The following is a 17,302-nucleotide window of genomic DNA, read 5'->3' as shown; positions in this document are numbered from 1 at the left end:
AGAGAACAAGGCGCTTCGGGACTGCGTGCTTGTCCTGGGGCTCCACTCGCTGTGGAGGGCCCGAGTGGATGCAGTGGAGTGCGCCAGGAACCCCAGGCCTACCTGGAGGCACTTCACGGCAAAGGCTGAATGGACAGTGAGCGTGTTGGGGGCATCAGATTCTGACACGGAGCTCCGCGACTCACTGCAAAAAGGATGCCAAGCACTGCAGCGCTTTAAAGAAAAAGAGATGCAGCGCTGGCAATGGCTGTGATCTTGCCTCACTAGTACTTTGTAGAGACGCTTTTCCCCTCTGAACAGGCTTTGTACATCCTTGCCCAGAGTTTACACTCATATGTGAACATGTTACCTTCACACGATTCCCAGTTCATGTACTCTGATATTACACTGTCTCAGGATATCATATTTTCCTGCTTGTTTGTTCGTTGTTGCCACCGCAGTCCCACTACGTTGCTTACTCTGCGGCTCAAGTGAAGGCACGCCTAAAGGTGATTGGAGTCCCTGCGGCGACAGTATGTACGCGTACCAGCATTGGTCACCGCATCGAGCGTGCCAGTGCATTATGTATATATGTATATCCTTGTAAATAAAAAATTGTGTTTGGGGGAAAAAAAAAAGGGGGCATAGCTCAGTGGTAGAGCATTCGACTGCAGATCGAGAGGTCCCCGGTTCAAACCCGGGTGCCCCCTGAGCGGTAGTTTTTGTTTCTTTTCCCGGTAATATGAATCTCAGGAAGAAGTCTTAGTGCTCGACATTGTGGCCCGGGGGCATAGCTCAGTGGTAGGATTCTGCTTCCGGCCGCGCTAGTGTGCGGACGCGGGATGATTGGCTCCTCAGGAGCGGTGAATGCGGCCATGTCTGGCCGCGGAAACAGGTTTTTTGGACAGGAATCGGAAGATTACCCCGTGAGTTTGCCAATGCTGCCAACAGGTCGGTGTGTTTTAAACACCATTTTTCTACATGCGGACGTTCGTGCGAGGCCTTATCGTGTCGAAGATTTCAGGGACACTTTGGCTCGTTTGGAACTGCTCCCCGAGGTGCTTGCCTTGGGGGCGTATCAAATGAACCACGTATGGGCCCTGACATTCAGGGACGAAGGCGGCGTAAAGCGCATGCTCGCAGCCACCGACGTGAAGGTGAAGGAGCGCCGGTGCCTCGTCATCGATCCGGCGAACCAAGATGTGCGGATGAAATTGCACTGGATTCTTTACAACGTGCCGGACGAGGAGGTGCGAGCGGCGCTGCTACCGTACGGGCGTGTCGTCGACATCGGACGTGAGAAGTGGCGGGTCAAGGGCATGAACGAGAAAGTTTCGACGACGCGGTCGGTGACCCTCAGGCTCAACGCCGGCGTGAGGATCGACGACCTGCCGCACGAGCTCCGGGTTGCGGGCGGCCAGGCGCTCGTGGTCGTTCCAGGCCGGGCCCCGCAGTGCCTCCGCTGCTCGGGGACGGGCCATATGAGGCGCGACTGCAAGGTGCCTCGCTGCACGGTCTGCCGCCGCTTCGGTCACGAAGCGACACAGTGCGTGCGGAAGTATGCACATGTGACCGGACCTGTCGGAGACGCGGACGCGGCCGAAAACCGAATGGACGAGGAGGAGGCGGAGGCGGCCGCGGCCGGTGGAGGTGGTGCGTCCGCACCCGGGGACCCTTTGGCGGAACCAGGCGTGGAGGACGTAAATGCTGCGCCCGCGGAGCAGCAATCGACCTCCCAGAACGACCCTACGCCAGTGGCACCTGTGCGGGACGCGAAAAGTGAGGAGTGTGTTGGGGCAGGTTCGACGAACACCGCCTTAACTCGTGAAGTGCGTGACGCCGGCGACGGTGACGGAGACGACCCGGAAGCCACCGTCAAGCGGCCGCGTAAGGAGGACGACAAGCGTGAGGACTCTGGTGACTCCGGCAACGTCAAGGCAAGTGTGGGAGGGGTTATGCTGAGGCGTCCAAGCTTCAAGCCAAAGCCCAACACCACGCCTTATGACAGAGGACATGCAACGGGGAAGCCACCGTAAGCGAAACGTTTGCTGTTTTTTGGGGAGAGGTCTTCGAGTGAGCGTTACGGCACGGACAACACTTTTTCTTTTTTTGAGGGGTAGAAAAGGGGGCGGGGCCAGTGTTTCTGTAACGCGTGTGTAACAATGTGCGACGTGCCTTCATCTTCCATTCATGCGGTGTTCATATCATCTGCGTTGTGCCACCCTTAATGTACGCGGTCTTTCTGAGCGCAAACGTCAAATTCAATTGTACAGACTCATCAGCGAAAGGCAGTTAGACGTCGTGGCCTTTCAGGAGACTAAAGTACAGACCGAGCAAAGCACGGAAAGGATGGTGGGGGTGTTCAATTCCAGTTATGAAGTCTGTGTCAGCCATGCCGTTGGTTTATCGGCTGGGTGTCTCATTTTAATACGTCGGAGCAGCGGCGCAGTAGTGCAAAACGTGATGTCCAGTTTGTCTGGGCGCTTTCTTATTTGTGATTTTATTTTTGCCTCAACAGAATGGCGTATTGTTTGCGTGTACGCGCCGACAAAAGCCGATGAAAGAAAAGTGTTTTTCGAAGAATTACGGGCGTGGCTTGGCACAGAACGGGTTGTCGTGTTAATGGGAGATTTTAATTGTGTGTGCTCGGCTCGCGATAAATCTACTTGTACTCCTTATCGCGACGGAAGCACGATTGCATTGACTGGTATCGCGGCAGATTTTGGTTTGGAAGACGTGGGGGATGCGTTGGAATGTAAGACGCAGATCCAATTCACCCACTTTCAAGGCACGAGCCACGCAAGATTAGACCGAGCATATATTTCGTTAGAACTTCTGCCGGAGTGCTCGGAGTATAGTGTTACACCCGTGTCGTTCAGCGACCATTGCCTAGTGTCGTTCTTGATTGGAAAGCGCAAAGATAAAAAGTCGTTCAACTGGGACTTGTGGAAAATGAACAGCTTATTGTTGAAGGATGAAGAATTTGTAAAAGAAGTGACGAAAAAGATTAGGAACCTTGAACAGGATACATGTGACTGTGCCTTTAAGTGGGAGAACTTCAAAGCAGAAATTAAGATGTCAGCATTGGAAAGGTCAGCTGCCTTAAATTATGAGAAAAGAAAAAAGGAAGCCCTGCTTAGAGCAAACCTGGAGACGCTTTCTGCACTAGAGTGCAAGTCACCTGGACTGTTCAAGGAAGACATTAAAACTTTGAAACATCAGATAGAGGCTATAGAACAAGGAAAATATCATGGCGTGATAGTGCGAGCTCGTGCGGAAAAGTTCATGTTAGGGGAAGCCCCTACAAAAAGAGCACTTAGCTCTGAAAAGAGATACGCTACCCGCAACTCTATCTCGGAAATAGAGTATAAAGGGCAGGTTCTCGATGAGCAACAAGCAATTAGCAATGCTTTTTGTGAGTTTTATGATGGTTTGTTTTTGTGTCAACCTGTAGACTTAGAACGATTTAAGGACAATTTTTTAAATTTGTTGTCGACGATAGATGAAGAGGTAAAAGAAAATTTAGAATTACCAATTACAGCAGAAGTTAGGAAGGCTATCGATGAATTAAGTCCTGGAAAGTCTCCAGGCCCTGACGGGTTGTGCACTGCGTTCTACAAAGCTTTCCGCAATCACCTAAGTCCAGTGTTATGTTACCTGTACACAGAAGCGTACACACTAGGAAGACTTCCACCATCGTTTTCACAATCGCACACTGTTCTCATACCCAAAACAGATGTAAAAGAAGAGCTCAGAAAAGTTACTGCGTATAGGCCGATATCTTTAACGAATGTAGATTATAAAATATTAATGAAAGTCTTAGCAAGGAGGTTACAGAGCGTGATAATAGACATAGTAGGCGAACACCAAACATGTGGAATAAAAGGAAGGTCTATAACTAGTAATATACACATAGCACGGAGCATTCTCGAGTGTTGTGACGGAATGGATGAGGTTGTAGCCATGCTACAAATAGACCTTGAGAAGGCCTTTGATAAGGTCTCACATGAGCTACTCTATACTATTTTGGAAAACATAAACCTAGGAAAAGTAATAACGGAGGGCGTAAGAATGGCGTATAAGGAGTGTTCAACAAGGCTGGTAATAAATAAGTCAGTGAGCCGTCAAATAACTGTCACGCGTTCAGTGCGGCAAGGATGCCCGCTGTCCCCTTTGCTCTTTTGTTTGTACATCGAGTCGTTTTGTGCTAGCATAATAAACAGCAATAATATTCATGGTTTCCAGTTGCAGGCGTGCGAGGTCCGTGTATTGGCATACGCGGACGATATCGCTTTATTTTGTCGAGACAGAAAAAGTATTAGCAATGCAGTTGCGTTGCTTCAGACATTTTGTGAGTATACTGGGAGCTCTGTAAATTGGAGCAAGTGCATGGGATTCTGGCATGGCAATTGGGACGTAACCCCTAGTGTCTTTGAAGGTATGAACTGGCAGGTTGTGCCGGTCAAATACTTAGGCGTGCCACTTGAAAACTACAGAGATAGCGATCCGTACTGGCGAAGCCAGACGACTGCGATGCGTGATAAAGCGGAAAAGTGGGAAGGGAAGGGGCGTGCGCTGTCGATGTTTGCGCGCGCAACGGTGTGCAACATATTTTTGTTCGCGAAACTTTGGTACGTTTTGCAAGTGATTCACTGTTCTCGCGCTAATGTTCAGCGGCTGCATCGCGTTTGTGCTGTTTTTGTTTGGGGTTCGTCCTGGGAAAGGACGAGTAGGACGAATCTTTTTCGAAGAGTACGCGAAGGCGGTTTATCGCTCTCGCATCTTTTTTTGAGACAAGTGGTGAATCGTTTTTATTTCTTGCGCGAGGTAAAGGACCCCTTCCTGCGCACTGTTATTCAAGTCAGGTTAGGCAGGCTATTGCCCCAATTTATTGTTACGTCATGTCAAAGCTACAATGGAGGAGTACACGGGTATTTGAAAGAAGTTGTTCAAGCGACACAATTTCTTTGTGTACGGTTCTCTATGGAGTACTTGAGTGCTGTGTCGAAGAAAAAGTTGTATAAAGACCTTGCTGAAATCTGTTTTCCTGTTCCTTTATACCGATCCATGTTTCCGGTGGGACCCGGGCAGAACGTTTTGAAACGTGTAAAAGCTATGGCCATTCCCCCGGGTGTTAAAACATTTTTCTTTAAACTGCACTGTGGAGTGTTACCAGTTAAAACATGGATGTCAGAAAAGGGTCTGTTTGTGCCATGGAGTGTGGACTGTTCTTTGTGTAAAAAGCCCGAGACGGTGGAACATGTTTTTTTGGATTGTTGGGATGGGGTGTTTTTGTGGGACGTTCTTCAGCGAACATTGAAAAAGGAGTTTCCGTTGAGCCCTTATGGCATCCGGTTTCTGGCAGTGCAAGACGATAATGGAGTGCCTTACGACCTAGTGATGTTGCTGGTCCTCCACGGAATATGGAGGTCTCGAATGGCGTTTCGGCACTCTGACGTAGACGGAAGGCCAGCAAGGCAGTATTTCTGTGAGAGTGCCCAACGTATTGTAGAAATGTGGAAGAGTCAGAACTGTACTCCTGAATGGTTGCATGAATTTGAAAAGGTATTGTCTATGCCCCGTTTTTAGTTATGTAGCGCTGACTTGAGTGAAGTCAGCGATTTTATCATATGTACCGTTGTTTCTGGATTTTGTTTGAAACCGGCAATAAAGAAAAAAAAAGCATTGCTCAGTGGTAGAGCATTCGAATGCAGATCGAGAGGTCCCCGGTTCAAACCCGTGTGCCCCCTGAGCGGTAGTTTTTGTTTCTTTTCCCGGTAATATGACTCTCAGGAAGAAGACTTAGTGCTCGACATCGTGGCCCGGGGCATAGCTCAGTGGTAGAGCATTCGACTGCAGATCGAGAGGTCCCCGGTTCAAACCCGGATGCCCCCTGAGCGGTAGTTTTTGTTTCTTTTCCCGGTAATATGACTCTCAGGAAGAAGTCTTAGTGCTCGACATCGTGGCCCGGGGGCATAGCTCAGTGGTAGAGCATTCGACTGCAGATCGGGAGGTCCCCGGTTCAAACCCGGGTATCCCCTGAGCGGTAGTTTTTGTTTCTTTTCCCGGTAATATGACTCTCAGGAAGAAGTCTTAGTGCTCGACATCGTGGCCCGGGGCATAGCTCAGTGGTAGAGCATTCGACTGCAGATCGAGAGGTCCCCGGTTCAAACCCGGGTGCCCCCTGAGCGGTAGTTTTTGTTTCTTTTCCCGGTAATATGACTCTCAGGAAGAAGTCTTAGTGCTTGACATCGTGGCCCGGGGGCATAGCTCAGTGGTAGAGCATTCGACTGCAGATCGAGAGGTCCCCGGTTCAAACCCGGGTGCCCCCTGTGCAGTAGTTTTTGTTTCTTTTCCCGGTAATATGACTCTCAGGAAGAAGTCTTAGTGCTCGACATCGTGGCCCGGGGGCATAGCTCAGTGGTAGAGCATTCGACTGCAGATCGAGAGGTCCCCGGTTGGTTCAAACCCGGGTGCCCCCTGAGCGGTAGTTTTTGTTTCTTTTCCCGGTAATATGACTCTCAGGAAGAAGTCTTAGTGCTCGACATCGTGGCCCGGGGGCATAGCTCAGTGGTAGAGCATTCGACTGCAGATCGAGAGGTCCCCGGTTGGTTCAAACCCGGGTGCCCCCTGAGCGGTAGTTTTTGTTTCTTTTCCCGGTAATATGACTCTCAGGAAGAAGTCTTAGTGCTCGACATCGTGGCCCGGGGGCATAGCTCAGTGGTAGAGCATTCGACTGCAGATCGAGAGGTCCCCGGTTCAAACCCGGGTGCCCCCTGTGCAGTAGTTTTTGTTTCTTTTCCCGGTAATATGACTCTCAGGAAGAAGTCTTAGTGCTCGACATCGTGGTCCGGGGGCATAGCTCAGTGGTAGAGCATTCGACTGCAGATCGAGAGGTCCCCGGTTCAAACCCGGGTGCCCCCTGAGCAATGGTTTTTGTTTCTTTTCCCGGTAATATGACTCTCAGGAAGAAGTCTTAGTGCTCGACATCGCGGCCCGGGGGCATAGCTCAGTGGTAGAGCATTCGACTGCAGATCGAGGGGTCCCCGGTTCAAACCCGGGTGCCCCCTGAGCGGCAGTTTTTGTTTCTTTTCCCGGTAATATGACTCTCAGGAAGAAGTCTTAGTGCTCGACATCGTGGCCCGGGGGCATAGCTCAGTGGTAGAACATTCGACTGCAGATCGGGAGGTCCCCGGTTCAAACCCGAGTGCCCCCTGAGCGGTAGTTTTTGTTTCTTTTCCCGGTAATATGACTCTCAGGAAGAAGTCTTAGTGCTCGACATCGTGGGCCGGGGGCATAGCTCAGTGGTAGAGCATTCGACTGCAGATCGAGAGGTCCCCGGTTCAAACCCGGGTGCCCCCTGAGCGGTAGTTTTTGTTTCTTTTCCCGGTAATATGACTCTCAGGAAGAAGTCTTAGTGCTCGACATCGTGGCCCGGGGGCATAGCTCAGTGGTAGAGCATTCGACTGCAGATCGAGAGGTCCCCGGTTCAAACCCGGGTGCCCCCTGAGCGGTAGTTTTTGTTTCTTTTCCCGGTAATATGACTCTCAGGAAGAAGTCTTAGTGCTCGACATCGTGGCCCGGGGGCATAGCTCAGTGGGATTCTACTTCCGGCTTCCGAGCGGAGCGGTCGCAGAATGTCTGGCTCCAGCAATGGGGCGTTTTCAGCGAGCCTTTCGGGCCGCGGCAACAGGATTGAAGATGACTCTCAGGAATATGCTGTCGTTTTGCCACCACTGCCAACAGGACCAGTTGTTTTAAACACAGTTTTTTTCCATGCCGATATGAGGGGACGGCCTTATCACGTCGAACATTTCCGAGACGCGCTAGTGGAAAGAGGCCTGCTTGGCGAAGTGCTCGCGCTCGGCCCGTATCAGATGAACCACATCTGGGCCGCAACTTTCAAGACTCCGGACGCCTCACAGAAAATGCTCACCGAGACAGAAATTGTTGTGAAAGGACGAAAGTGTGTTGTTATCAACCCGTGCAACCGTGACGTCCGTGTGAAGCTTCACTGGTTGCTTCACCACGTACGAGACGACGACATCAGAGTGGCTTTCTCCCCGTACGGCAGCATCATCGAGGTGAGCAGGGAAAAGTGGCGCGCGGAGGGTTGTGGCAGCCAGTGCAGCATGACACGTGTAGGCGTGCTCAGGCTCAAGGCTGGTGTGTCGCCCGAGGACATCCCTCATGAACTACGTATCGCCGGTGCCAAGGCGCTTGTGGTGGTGCCAGGAAGGGCCCCGCTCTGCCTTCGGTGCCAACGCACAGGCCACATCAGGCGTGAGTGCCGCGTTCCGCGGTGCACCTCATGCCGCCGCTTTGGGCACGAAATGGCTGAATGTGTGAAAACCTATGCGACTGCTGCCTCCCGGACGTACAATGAAGACAAGCGTGAGCTCGTGATGGACGAGGCCGAAGCGGAGGAAATGTCTGGTGAGGAAACCAAGGATACGCCCCCTGAGCCAACGCCCACTAAGCAAGTCAAGGACCAACACACTGCTCCCAAAGAAGATCCAAGCACCGAAAACAATCAGCTTGAAGCTGCACATGCATCGCAAGCTGACGACGTTGGAAAAGGACAGCGCGATGCCACCACGACAGGCGCGGTTTCAACTACTGAGGAGCCAGAGCCCATGGACAACCAGGAATCCGGCGCCAGCAACACCACGGCCAAGCGTCAGCGAGAGGGAAACAATGGCGACGGCGTGAGCACGGAGGTCACGGTTCCCGATGAACCGCCACCGAAGTCGGCGCCAGGACGACGCTCATCATTTAAGCCGAAACCAACGATACCACCAGACCGAAGGACCGCTTCGACACCGTGGGCGACGAAGCCACCATAACTGAAAATGCTGTGCGCACCCGGACAATCGGCACGACACACGCGGGATGCCACGCACCGGGATCGTGGTGTCGAGGTATGTGAAGCAGCCGCCTCCAATAAGCGAACAATACTTTCGGAAAGACAATACGTAGCTCTGAGTGCGCTGTCACATGCTTCGACTGAAAGGTGAGCATTGTCTGTGAGGTCCACTTGCTCCATTTTTTCCCATGGCGCCAAATGTAAAGGCTAACCTTCGCGTAGGCACGTTGAACGTGCGCGGATTGTCGGCGAAAAGGCGGCAGCATCAAGTCAAACGCCTCCTCATAGAGAACAGCCTAGACATTCTTGCAGTGCAAGAAACTAAAATTGAAAGCGAAGAGCAAACGGATCGCATGGTGCTTGTTTACGGTGCATTGTACAATGTTTGCGTTTCCCATGCGGTAGGCACGTCTGGTGGATGCGCATTGTTTCTCAGTAAGGCTATCGGCATTGATGTTGAGCATGTTGTCGCATGTAGTGAAGGCCGCATGATTGTGTGTGATTTTCGCTTTAGCGGTTCAAACTGGCGGGTTGTATGTGTGTATGCCCCTACCCGATCGAATGACAGACAGAAATTTTTTGAGAAAATTGAGCCCTACCTTAACTGCGAGAGAAATGTTTTTCTGCTAGGCGATTTCATTTGCGTCTGTAACCCACCCGATAGAGTTGCAAATTTGCCCATCCGCGATACGAGCGCTTTGTACCTCAATTCGGTGATGCAAGAACTAAACTTTGAAGATGTGGGCTGCCTACTATCGGGCGGGAAACCCACCGAGTATACACATTTTCAAGGACATAGCCATTCCAGGCTAGACAGGATATACGTATCCGCGTGTCTGGTGCCTTTATGCTGCGATTATGAGGTCAAACACATAAGTTTCAGCGATCACAGCTTAGTGACGTTAGACCTGGGATATGGCAAAAGAAAACATAAATTCAACTGGTCTTTGTGGAAGTTTAATGCAAAGCTTCTCCAAGACGACGCTTTCGTCGATAAAGTAAGTCAAAAACTGAAAGCGCTGTTGGACGCAGAGCAAACGGACATCACACCAAAGTGGGAAAACTTTAAACATGAAGTTAAAATAGACGCTATTGAAAGGTCTTCCACACTACGGCATGAGGAGAGGAAAAAAGAAAAAGAACTACAGCTACAACTCGAATTTCTTTTAAGCGTCGAAACAACACAGCCGGGGAAGTTCACAGAAGCTATTAGAGAGGTGAAGGCGCAACTTGAACTGATAGATGCAGATAGATACAGAGGGGCTGCAATACGCGCCCGGGCAGAAAAATTATGGTTAGGAGAAGCGCCAACAAAGCGCTCGCTAGGCGAAGAAAAAAGATACGCAAGGCAGAATGAAATCACGGCAATAGACTACAGCGGACAAGTTACGCAAGACAGCGATACGATCTGCCAAGCGTTCGTACAGCACTATCACGAACTGCTAGGGAAGGGGCGGGACCTTGAAGACGGGTTTAAAAGCTGCTTCTTATCGACGATGCCTAAGTTAGACGACAAAGTAACAGAATACCTGGAAGGTCCAATAAGTGTATTCGAAATTGAGAAGGCCATTGACGAACTGAGTACGGGAAAATCCCCTGGACCGGATGGCTTAGGGGCCAGTTTCTACAAAGCGTTTAAGGGTGAACTGGGACTGATCCTTTACGCCGTGTTAAAGGAATCATATCAGAAAAAAATGTTGCCAAAATCGTTTAGACACTCGCATGTCGTTCTAATTCCAAAGAGCAACGACCCGATTAAGTTATTGTCAGTTAAGGGCTTTCGCCCTATTAGTCTCACCAACGTCGATTATAAAATTTTTATGAAGGTTTTAGCGAGTAGGTTGCAAGCAGTAATAACATATATTGTGGGGCCACACCAAACGTGTGGAATAAAAGGGCGCTCTATTCAGACCAACATTCATGTGGCCAGGAGCATCCTAGAGTGCGTGGACTCGCTGGGTGGGCACGTCGCTGTTCTACAGCTTGACTTAGAAAAGGCGTTCGATCGCGTTTCACACAAAATTCTTTTTGATATTCTGGAGCACGTGAATGTCGGTTCCGTCATCTTAGAAGGCGTCAGAATGAGCTACTCGGACTGCTCAGCCAGTCTTATTATAAACAAGAAAATAACCAGCAGCTTCCAAATCCTGTCATCCGTTAAACAAGGATGCCCTCTGGCACCTTTACTCTTTGCCCTCTACCTCGAGCCTTTTTGTTTGAAGGTAATTTGCAATGACAGCGTGCGCGGTTTTAGACTTCATGAAAGTGAGGTCAAAATTCTCGCCTATGCTGACGACGTGGCCCTTATGTGTGCTGACAAAGAAAGCGTTCTCGAAGCAGTGAATGATGCGGTCATGTTTTGCAAACAGACCGGTAGTGAGATCAACTGGGATAAAACCACAGGGTTTTGGCACGGTGCGTGGGACAGCACTCCAGCCTCTTTTGCAAATGCACAGTGGACCACTATACCCTCACGATACCTGGGAGTGCCGCTTGACCAGTATCGTGACACGAACGAATACTGGGCAGCAGAGACAGAACGGGTGAGGGGGAAAGCAGGTAAATGGGGCGGTCGGGATTTATCAATGTTCGGCCGTGCAACTGTGTGCAATTTGTTTCTGGTGGCCAAAATTTGGTATGTACTGCAAGTGCTATACATGACAAGGCTTCATGTGCAAAAGTTGCATAGAGTCTTTGCCGTATTCGTCTGGGGTTCCACGTGGGAGCGCACAAGTCGCACAAACCTGTTCCGTTCCGTGAGAAGTGGCGGCTTGGGTTTGGTACACTTATTCTTAAGACAAGTTGTCTCACGTTTTGTTTTTCTACGCGACCAAAGAGATGTCTTTTTGCGCAGTGTAATTCAACTCAGGCTGCGTGATGTTTTGCCAGACTTTGTCGTGTCGTCTTATGTTGTGGGGGGATCGACTGCACGGGGCTATTTAAGAGAAGTTGTTCTGGCATACCAGTTCTTAAAGGCGCGGTTTTCAATAGAATACCTCAGTACTGTACACCGAAGACGACTGTACAAAGATTTGATTGACGTGACACTGCCGGTGCCTTTGTACCGGTCCCTACATTGCGCAGGCCCAGGACAAGACGTTCTAAAAAGAGTTAAAAAAATGCCAGTCCGGTCCTCAACGAAGTCCTTTTTCTTTCAACTGCACAGCGGTACTTTGCCAGTGAAACCTTGGCTTCAAGAGAAAGGGCTTTATGTTCCCTGGGGCATCGACTGCATTATCTGTCGTAAACCGGAGACAATCGAGCACATATTTCTTGACTGCAGCGATGCCGTATTTCACTGGGACATCCTGCAAAGAACTTTAAAAAAAGATCTACCAATAAGCCCTTATGGCATACGGTTTTTGCCAACCGAAAACGACGAAGGTGTGCCTTATGACATGTTCCTTGTCCTCAGCCTGCACAGTATATGGAAAACGCGTATGGCAGTGCGTCACGCTGATGTCAACGCACGCCCGGCGAGGGAATACTTCAAGGAAAGCGTCGCTTTTGTAAGAGATGTTTTCGAGGCCCAGAGTGAACCACCAGCGTGGATGAACGTATTGAACGAACTGGTATCCCTCAAGCAGTTTTAACCCACACGCACTTGCCAGAGGTCGGCAAGTGCTTTTAAGCTTGTGTTGTGCAAAAGTTGTATTGCATGTTTTGTACCAAGCCGGTAATAAAGAAAAAAAAAAAAAAAAAAGGGGGGCATAGCTCAGTGGTAGAGCATTCGACTGCAGATCGAGAGGTCCCCGGTTCAAACCCGGGTGCCCCCTGAGCGGTAGTTTTTGTTTCTTTTCCCGGTAATATGACTCTCAGGAAGAAGTCTTAGTGCTCGACATCGTGGCCCGGGGGCATAGCTCACCAGTCTCTCCCCAGCTCTCAGAGGGTGCAGTCATGCACAAAGACGGCTCCTCGTGAGCGGAAGGCGCGAGCGCGCCGAACCGGTCCTCTGCGCCACCCGAAGTGCCCGCCGCTCGGACGGGCTACCGTACCCTGCTTCCCACCCTGCCGACGGGTAAGCTAAGTGAAAACTCGGTGTTTTTGCATGGCGACCCGTCGGCACGGCCGTACAAGATCGACGACGTTGCAGTGGCTCTCAGCGCTGTGACTGACTTGAAGAAGATCACCGGCCTAGGACCTTTTCAGTTTAACCATGTATGGCTGGTTACGTTCCAGTCGCCCGAAGAAATGAAAGAACTGGCCTCGAAGGGGGAAATCGAGGCGAAAGGAAAAAGGTGCCTGGTCATTGACCAGAACAATCAGGAAAAGACAGTGAAGCTCCACTGGGTACCCACAACCGTGCCAAACGAACTTCTGGTGCACCACCTGGAACGCTTCGGTGTCGTCAAAAGTGTTTCGTTCGAGAAGTGGCGACGCCCAAACATAGACCACATGGGAAGCACCACGAGGGTGGTGCAGATCGTGCCGAGGGACGCGAACTCCCTTGATGCGATACCCGACCAGGTCACCATCTACGGAAACCTGGTCCTAATAGAAGTACCCGGCCGGCCTGCCATGTGCCTGCGCTGCCAATTGCGCGGCCACATGCGCCGGCAGTGTACAACGCCCTGGTGTCGCGTCTGTCGCACGTTTGGGCACGACAGCGCTGCGTGTGTGCAAAGCTACGCCGCCAAGGCCAGAGGCAAGCGCGCGGAACAACCTCTCGATGAGTTTATGGACATCGAAGAAATGCAAGAAACAACGAACCCACAGCCTTCCTCCCAGGCAAAGGGCGTTCAACCCGCCAAGGAAAATGAAAAAAGGAATGAAGGCGCCGACAACGTCTCCCCCCCTGGCGAGACCTTGGATACAGCTGCGGGGAAGGAGGGAGGTGTCCCCGACTTGCCACTGGAGAATGACGGAGCCGCAACCCCCCGCCCCCTTCTTCAAAACGCCGCCGGAACCGAGCAAGAACAGGCAGCGGAGGGGGAAAACGAGCAGGAAACCAGCCGAGAAGAAAAGAACGCGGCGCCGGCGCCCATCAGCGACCCGTGCCCCTCCACCTCAGTAGCCAGCCAGGGAGCACCTCAAGAGAGAAGAGTCGAAACACGACGTCAGGCACGAGCCAAGCAAGCCGCCACCACCCCAGACGGTCAGGAGGGGAAGAGGCCCACCACAAAAGACGCACCACCGAGAATTCCTGAACAGCTCAGGGGGGAACAGAAAACAGCCCCAGCGCAAGACGGCAGGACCGCCTCCCCCACCGGCTGTGCGGACACGACACCGCGCGACAATGGCAGCGGTTGCGGCTGAGCGGATAATCGGTAAGCCCTCACCCCACGATGACAGCCCCCCTCAACGCGGTTAAAATAGCTACTATTAACGTAGTTAGCCTAATTTCTTCCAAACGTAAGAACTGGCTGCTCGACCTTTTAAACAACGAGAATATCGATGTTGCCCTTTTGCAAGAAACCAAGTTATCATCAATCGAAGACAGCCAAAATTTTGTACGCCTATTCGGCCACAAATTCTGGTGCTTCCACACCTTAACTTCAGCCCGCGCAGGCGGTACAGCCATTTTAATACGGAAAAACCCTTCCCTCAAAATTGTTGACTGCGAGCTCGCAGAAAACGGCCGTTTTTGCCTCGTTGATGTCCTCGTGGGGAGCGAGCTGGTGCGATTCGCGTGTGTCTACGCCCCCAATGAAACAGCAGCTCGCTCGGACCTGTTTAACGCCCTGCGGCCTTACTTGTGTGTGTCTGGGGCAGTTTTCCTTGGGGGTGACTTCAACTGTGTGTTGAGGGCTAACGACAGAACAGGGAAAGGTGGTGGCGTCGACGCATCGTCCCGTGTTTTGAGCGCAGTCCTACGGGACAGCGACCTGTCCGACGTAGCCTTGGGGCGCAGCTGGCCAACCGAACGCTACACGCGCTGGCAGGGCTCGTCCCACGCGCGTCTGGACCGGATCTACGTGTCGGGGGAAGGGGTTACACGAGTGTCCGACTACACCGTCACTCCCATCTCGTTCTCGGACCACGGCCTCGTAACGTGCACCGTGGCCCTTAACACATACACGGCTAAGCAGAACTCAAGTACCCGATGGCTAATGAACTCCACAGTACTTAAAAACGAGACATTTGTCGAAAACACTCAAAAAGAAATTGAAGCACTTTGGTCGGGAACCATTAGTGTGGAAAAGTGGGAAACTTTTAAAGCACGCATAAAAAGTTTTGCAGTCACCATAGGGCGCGAGGAGGCCGCACGAAAAAAAGAAAAAAAGGGCCGCCTCACGGAGACTCTCTGCGCGCTCATCGAGGCTGATGAAGAAAGACCAAGGGAGTTTAAAGACGATATCCGGTTAATTAAAGAAGAGCTCCGGGGAGAGCTTGAGAAGAGTTTTTGGGGAGCCCTGGTGCGGAGCAGGGAGCAAAAGGTAGAGTTCGAGGCAAGGCCATCGAAGCTTTTTGCAGCCTTCGAAAGGGAGAACTCGGCACAGAAAAACATCACGGAGGTCAAACATCCCGCAGGTGTGGCAAGAAGCAATGAGGAAGTCGCAAGAGCTTTCGCTGAATATTATGCAGAACTATTCTCTCGACGGTCAGTCCTAGATGCAACCCCAGCTGAAGTACTAAATCAAATTCCCAAAATACCTGAAGAAACCAAAGATTTGATCAACACCCCCATAACAGAAGCGGAAATAGAGCGTACCATCAAGAGCCTACCGCGGAACAAATCTCCTGGACCGGATGGTATCATCTCAGAGTTCTATATAGCCTTTAGAAAGGAACTGAGCCCCATCCTAGCCATGGTCTTCGAAGAAATAAGAAAGCAGAAGCGCCTGCCATCCTCCATGCGGACAAGCCACCTGGCCTTAATCCCCAAAAAAGTACCCACCGATTCTATCCCCGACGTTACCGATTACCGTCCGATCAGCCTTCTCTCAACGGACTACAAGATCCTGGCCCGAGTTCTCGCCAGACGGCTGGAGAGTGCACTAAGCGCTGTAGTTGGTCCTCACCAGACATGCGGTTTCAAGGGGCGGTCCATCAATTCCAACCTACATCGCATGAGGGTAGCCATCGAGGCGGCTGAATCAGGTCTGCTACCTTTGGCCATCGTTCAACTGGACCTGAGGAAAGCGTTCGATCAGGTGGACCACAATTTTCTACTGGATCTCCTCCAACACTGCGGAATCGGTGACACAATGATCGATTGGATCAAAACTTGCTACGAGGACATATCTACCTGCGTAGTAACAAATAGGTCTGTGGGAACGCCCATAGACATCCACAGGTCGATGCGCCAGGGGTGCCCCATGTCACCCATCCTATTCACCCTCTATATTGAGCCACTTTGCCGTATGGCCCTTGCATCCGAGGTCATCAATGGCCTGAAGATGGGAGACGAGGAGCTCCGTGTTCTCGCCTATGCGGACGACGTGGCCTTCATCTGCACTCGTGGATCACAAGTGGGCGAGGTAATTAAACTAGCAAACCAGTTTTGCCGCTTTTCGGGAGCAGAGATAAATTTACTTAAGTCGAGGGGAGCCTGGTTGGGTGATTGGGCTTCCAAACCAAGTCACCTATTTGGAATGGCCTGGGAAGAGGAGATGTCCAATTACTTGGGAGTCAACCTCAACCAAAGCGTCGCAGTCAAAAATCGGTGGAAACCCAAGCTGTCAGCTGCGGAAAGAAAGCTGCAACCATGGAGAAATAGAAACATTGCTCTATTCACGAGGGCTCATGTGTGCAATGCGATTGCATACCCCGCAGTGCTGTACGGGGCCCGCATAACTTCCATCGACGCAGACACCCTGAATAGGCTGCACCGGTCCTGGGCGGTGTTTCTCTGGCGGTCCACATTCGAGCCCATGCGCCGCTCAAACCTCTTCTGGAGCCTAGAAAAGGGTGGATTTGGGCTCGTCAACGCGGAGCTCAAACTCACTATCCAACGATTCTTGTACTTTCTGGGTCTACGCGATCCGTTCCTAGTGGCAGCCACGCAGTGCCTGGGCACCAGACACTTGGCCCCGTGGCTTGCCACGACAGCATCACTCTGCTTTGACAGGCGCGGAACGAGGTTCTACAAAGAAATCGCGCTAGCCTTAGCCATGCTCGAGCAGCATTTCTCTTGGGATTATCTGCTCAAAACAAAACCCAGAAAACTATACTGGGACCTCGTGGAGAAGGTCCTGCCGCCCCCTCTCTACCGACAACCCCCAATACCTAACGATGTCTTGAAGCGAGTAAGACGACTCCCTGTGCCCACCGCCTCAAAGGACTTTTTCTTCCGCCTCCACATGGGGGTGCTGCCCGCAGAGGCACGTCTGGAGGATAAGGGTTTCTTTCTCCATGGCGGCGCGGGTTGTCTCCTCTGTGGAAAACGCGAGACGGCAGAACACGTCCTCACAGATTGTAACGCCGCCGCCGTCTTCTGGGACGAGCTGCAGACCGCGTACACCGAGCGATGGGACCTGTCGTGGTCAGGCCTCCGGCACCTGAGTGCGCCCACAG

General features: G+C 51.6%; 14 non-coding genes across 14 annotated transcripts; all 14 read left to right on the top strand.

Moving 5' to 3' along the window:
• The first annotated feature begins 617 nt into the window (after positions 1–617).
• On the top strand, positions 618–689 carry Trnac-gca (transfer RNA cysteine (anticodon GCA)). The gene has a single exon. It is a non-coding gene; the product is annotated as a tRNA-Cys (tRNA).
• Positions 690–5,802: 5,113 nt separating this feature from the next.
• Positions 5,803–5,874, top strand: Trnac-gca (transfer RNA cysteine (anticodon GCA)). The gene has a single exon. It is a non-coding gene; the product is annotated as a tRNA-Cys (tRNA).
• A 74-nt stretch (positions 5,875–5,948) lies between these two features.
• On the top strand, positions 5,949–6,020 carry Trnac-gca (transfer RNA cysteine (anticodon GCA)). The gene has a single exon. It is a non-coding gene; the product is annotated as a tRNA-Cys (tRNA).
• A 73-nt stretch (positions 6,021–6,093) lies between these two features.
• Trnac-gca (transfer RNA cysteine (anticodon GCA)) lies at positions 6,094–6,165 on the top strand. Its single transcript has one exon. It is a non-coding gene; the product is annotated as a tRNA-Cys (tRNA).
• A 74-nt stretch (positions 6,166–6,239) lies between these two features.
• On the top strand, positions 6,240–6,311 carry Trnac-gca (transfer RNA cysteine (anticodon GCA)). Its single transcript has one exon. It is a non-coding gene; the product is annotated as a tRNA-Cys (tRNA).
• Positions 6,312–6,385: 74 nt separating this feature from the next.
• On the top strand, positions 6,386–6,461 carry Trnac-gca (transfer RNA cysteine (anticodon GCA)). Its single transcript has one exon. It is a non-coding gene; the product is annotated as a tRNA-Cys (tRNA).
• Positions 6,462–6,535: 74 nt separating this feature from the next.
• Trnac-gca (transfer RNA cysteine (anticodon GCA)) lies at positions 6,536–6,611 on the top strand. Its single transcript has one exon. It is a non-coding gene; the product is annotated as a tRNA-Cys (tRNA).
• A 74-nt stretch (positions 6,612–6,685) lies between these two features.
• Positions 6,686–6,757, top strand: Trnac-gca (transfer RNA cysteine (anticodon GCA)). The gene has a single exon. It is a non-coding gene; the product is annotated as a tRNA-Cys (tRNA).
• Positions 6,758–6,831: 74 nt separating this feature from the next.
• On the top strand, positions 6,832–6,903 carry Trnac-gca (transfer RNA cysteine (anticodon GCA)). The gene has a single exon. It is a non-coding gene; the product is annotated as a tRNA-Cys (tRNA).
• Positions 6,904–6,977: 74 nt separating this feature from the next.
• Positions 6,978–7,049, top strand: Trnac-gca (transfer RNA cysteine (anticodon GCA)). Its single transcript has one exon. It is a non-coding gene; the product is annotated as a tRNA-Cys (tRNA).
• A 74-nt stretch (positions 7,050–7,123) lies between these two features.
• On the top strand, positions 7,124–7,195 carry Trnac-gca (transfer RNA cysteine (anticodon GCA)). Its single transcript has one exon. It is a non-coding gene; the product is annotated as a tRNA-Cys (tRNA).
• Positions 7,196–7,269: 74 nt separating this feature from the next.
• On the top strand, positions 7,270–7,341 carry Trnac-gca (transfer RNA cysteine (anticodon GCA)). The gene has a single exon. It is a non-coding gene; the product is annotated as a tRNA-Cys (tRNA).
• A 74-nt stretch (positions 7,342–7,415) lies between these two features.
• Trnac-gca (transfer RNA cysteine (anticodon GCA)) lies at positions 7,416–7,487 on the top strand. The gene has a single exon. It is a non-coding gene; the product is annotated as a tRNA-Cys (tRNA).
• A 5,062-nt stretch (positions 7,488–12,549) lies between these two features.
• Positions 12,550–12,621, top strand: Trnac-gca (transfer RNA cysteine (anticodon GCA)). The gene has a single exon. It is a non-coding gene; the product is annotated as a tRNA-Cys (tRNA).
• The last annotated feature ends 4,681 nt before the right edge of the window (positions 12,622–17,302 follow it).

The sequence above is a fragment of the Haemaphysalis longicornis genome, unplaced genomic scaffold (genome assembly GCF_048455015.1).
Source record: "Haemaphysalis longicornis isolate Haplotype H1 unplaced genomic scaffold, Haemaphysalis longicornis Haplotype H1 scaffold_1, whole genome shotgun sequence".
NCBI classification, from domain to species: domain Eukaryota; kingdom Metazoa; phylum Arthropoda; class Arachnida; order Ixodida; family Ixodidae; genus Haemaphysalis; species Haemaphysalis longicornis.
The sequence above is the reverse complement of the archived record's forward strand: the minus strand, read 5'-3'. Positions and strand labels throughout refer to the sequence as shown.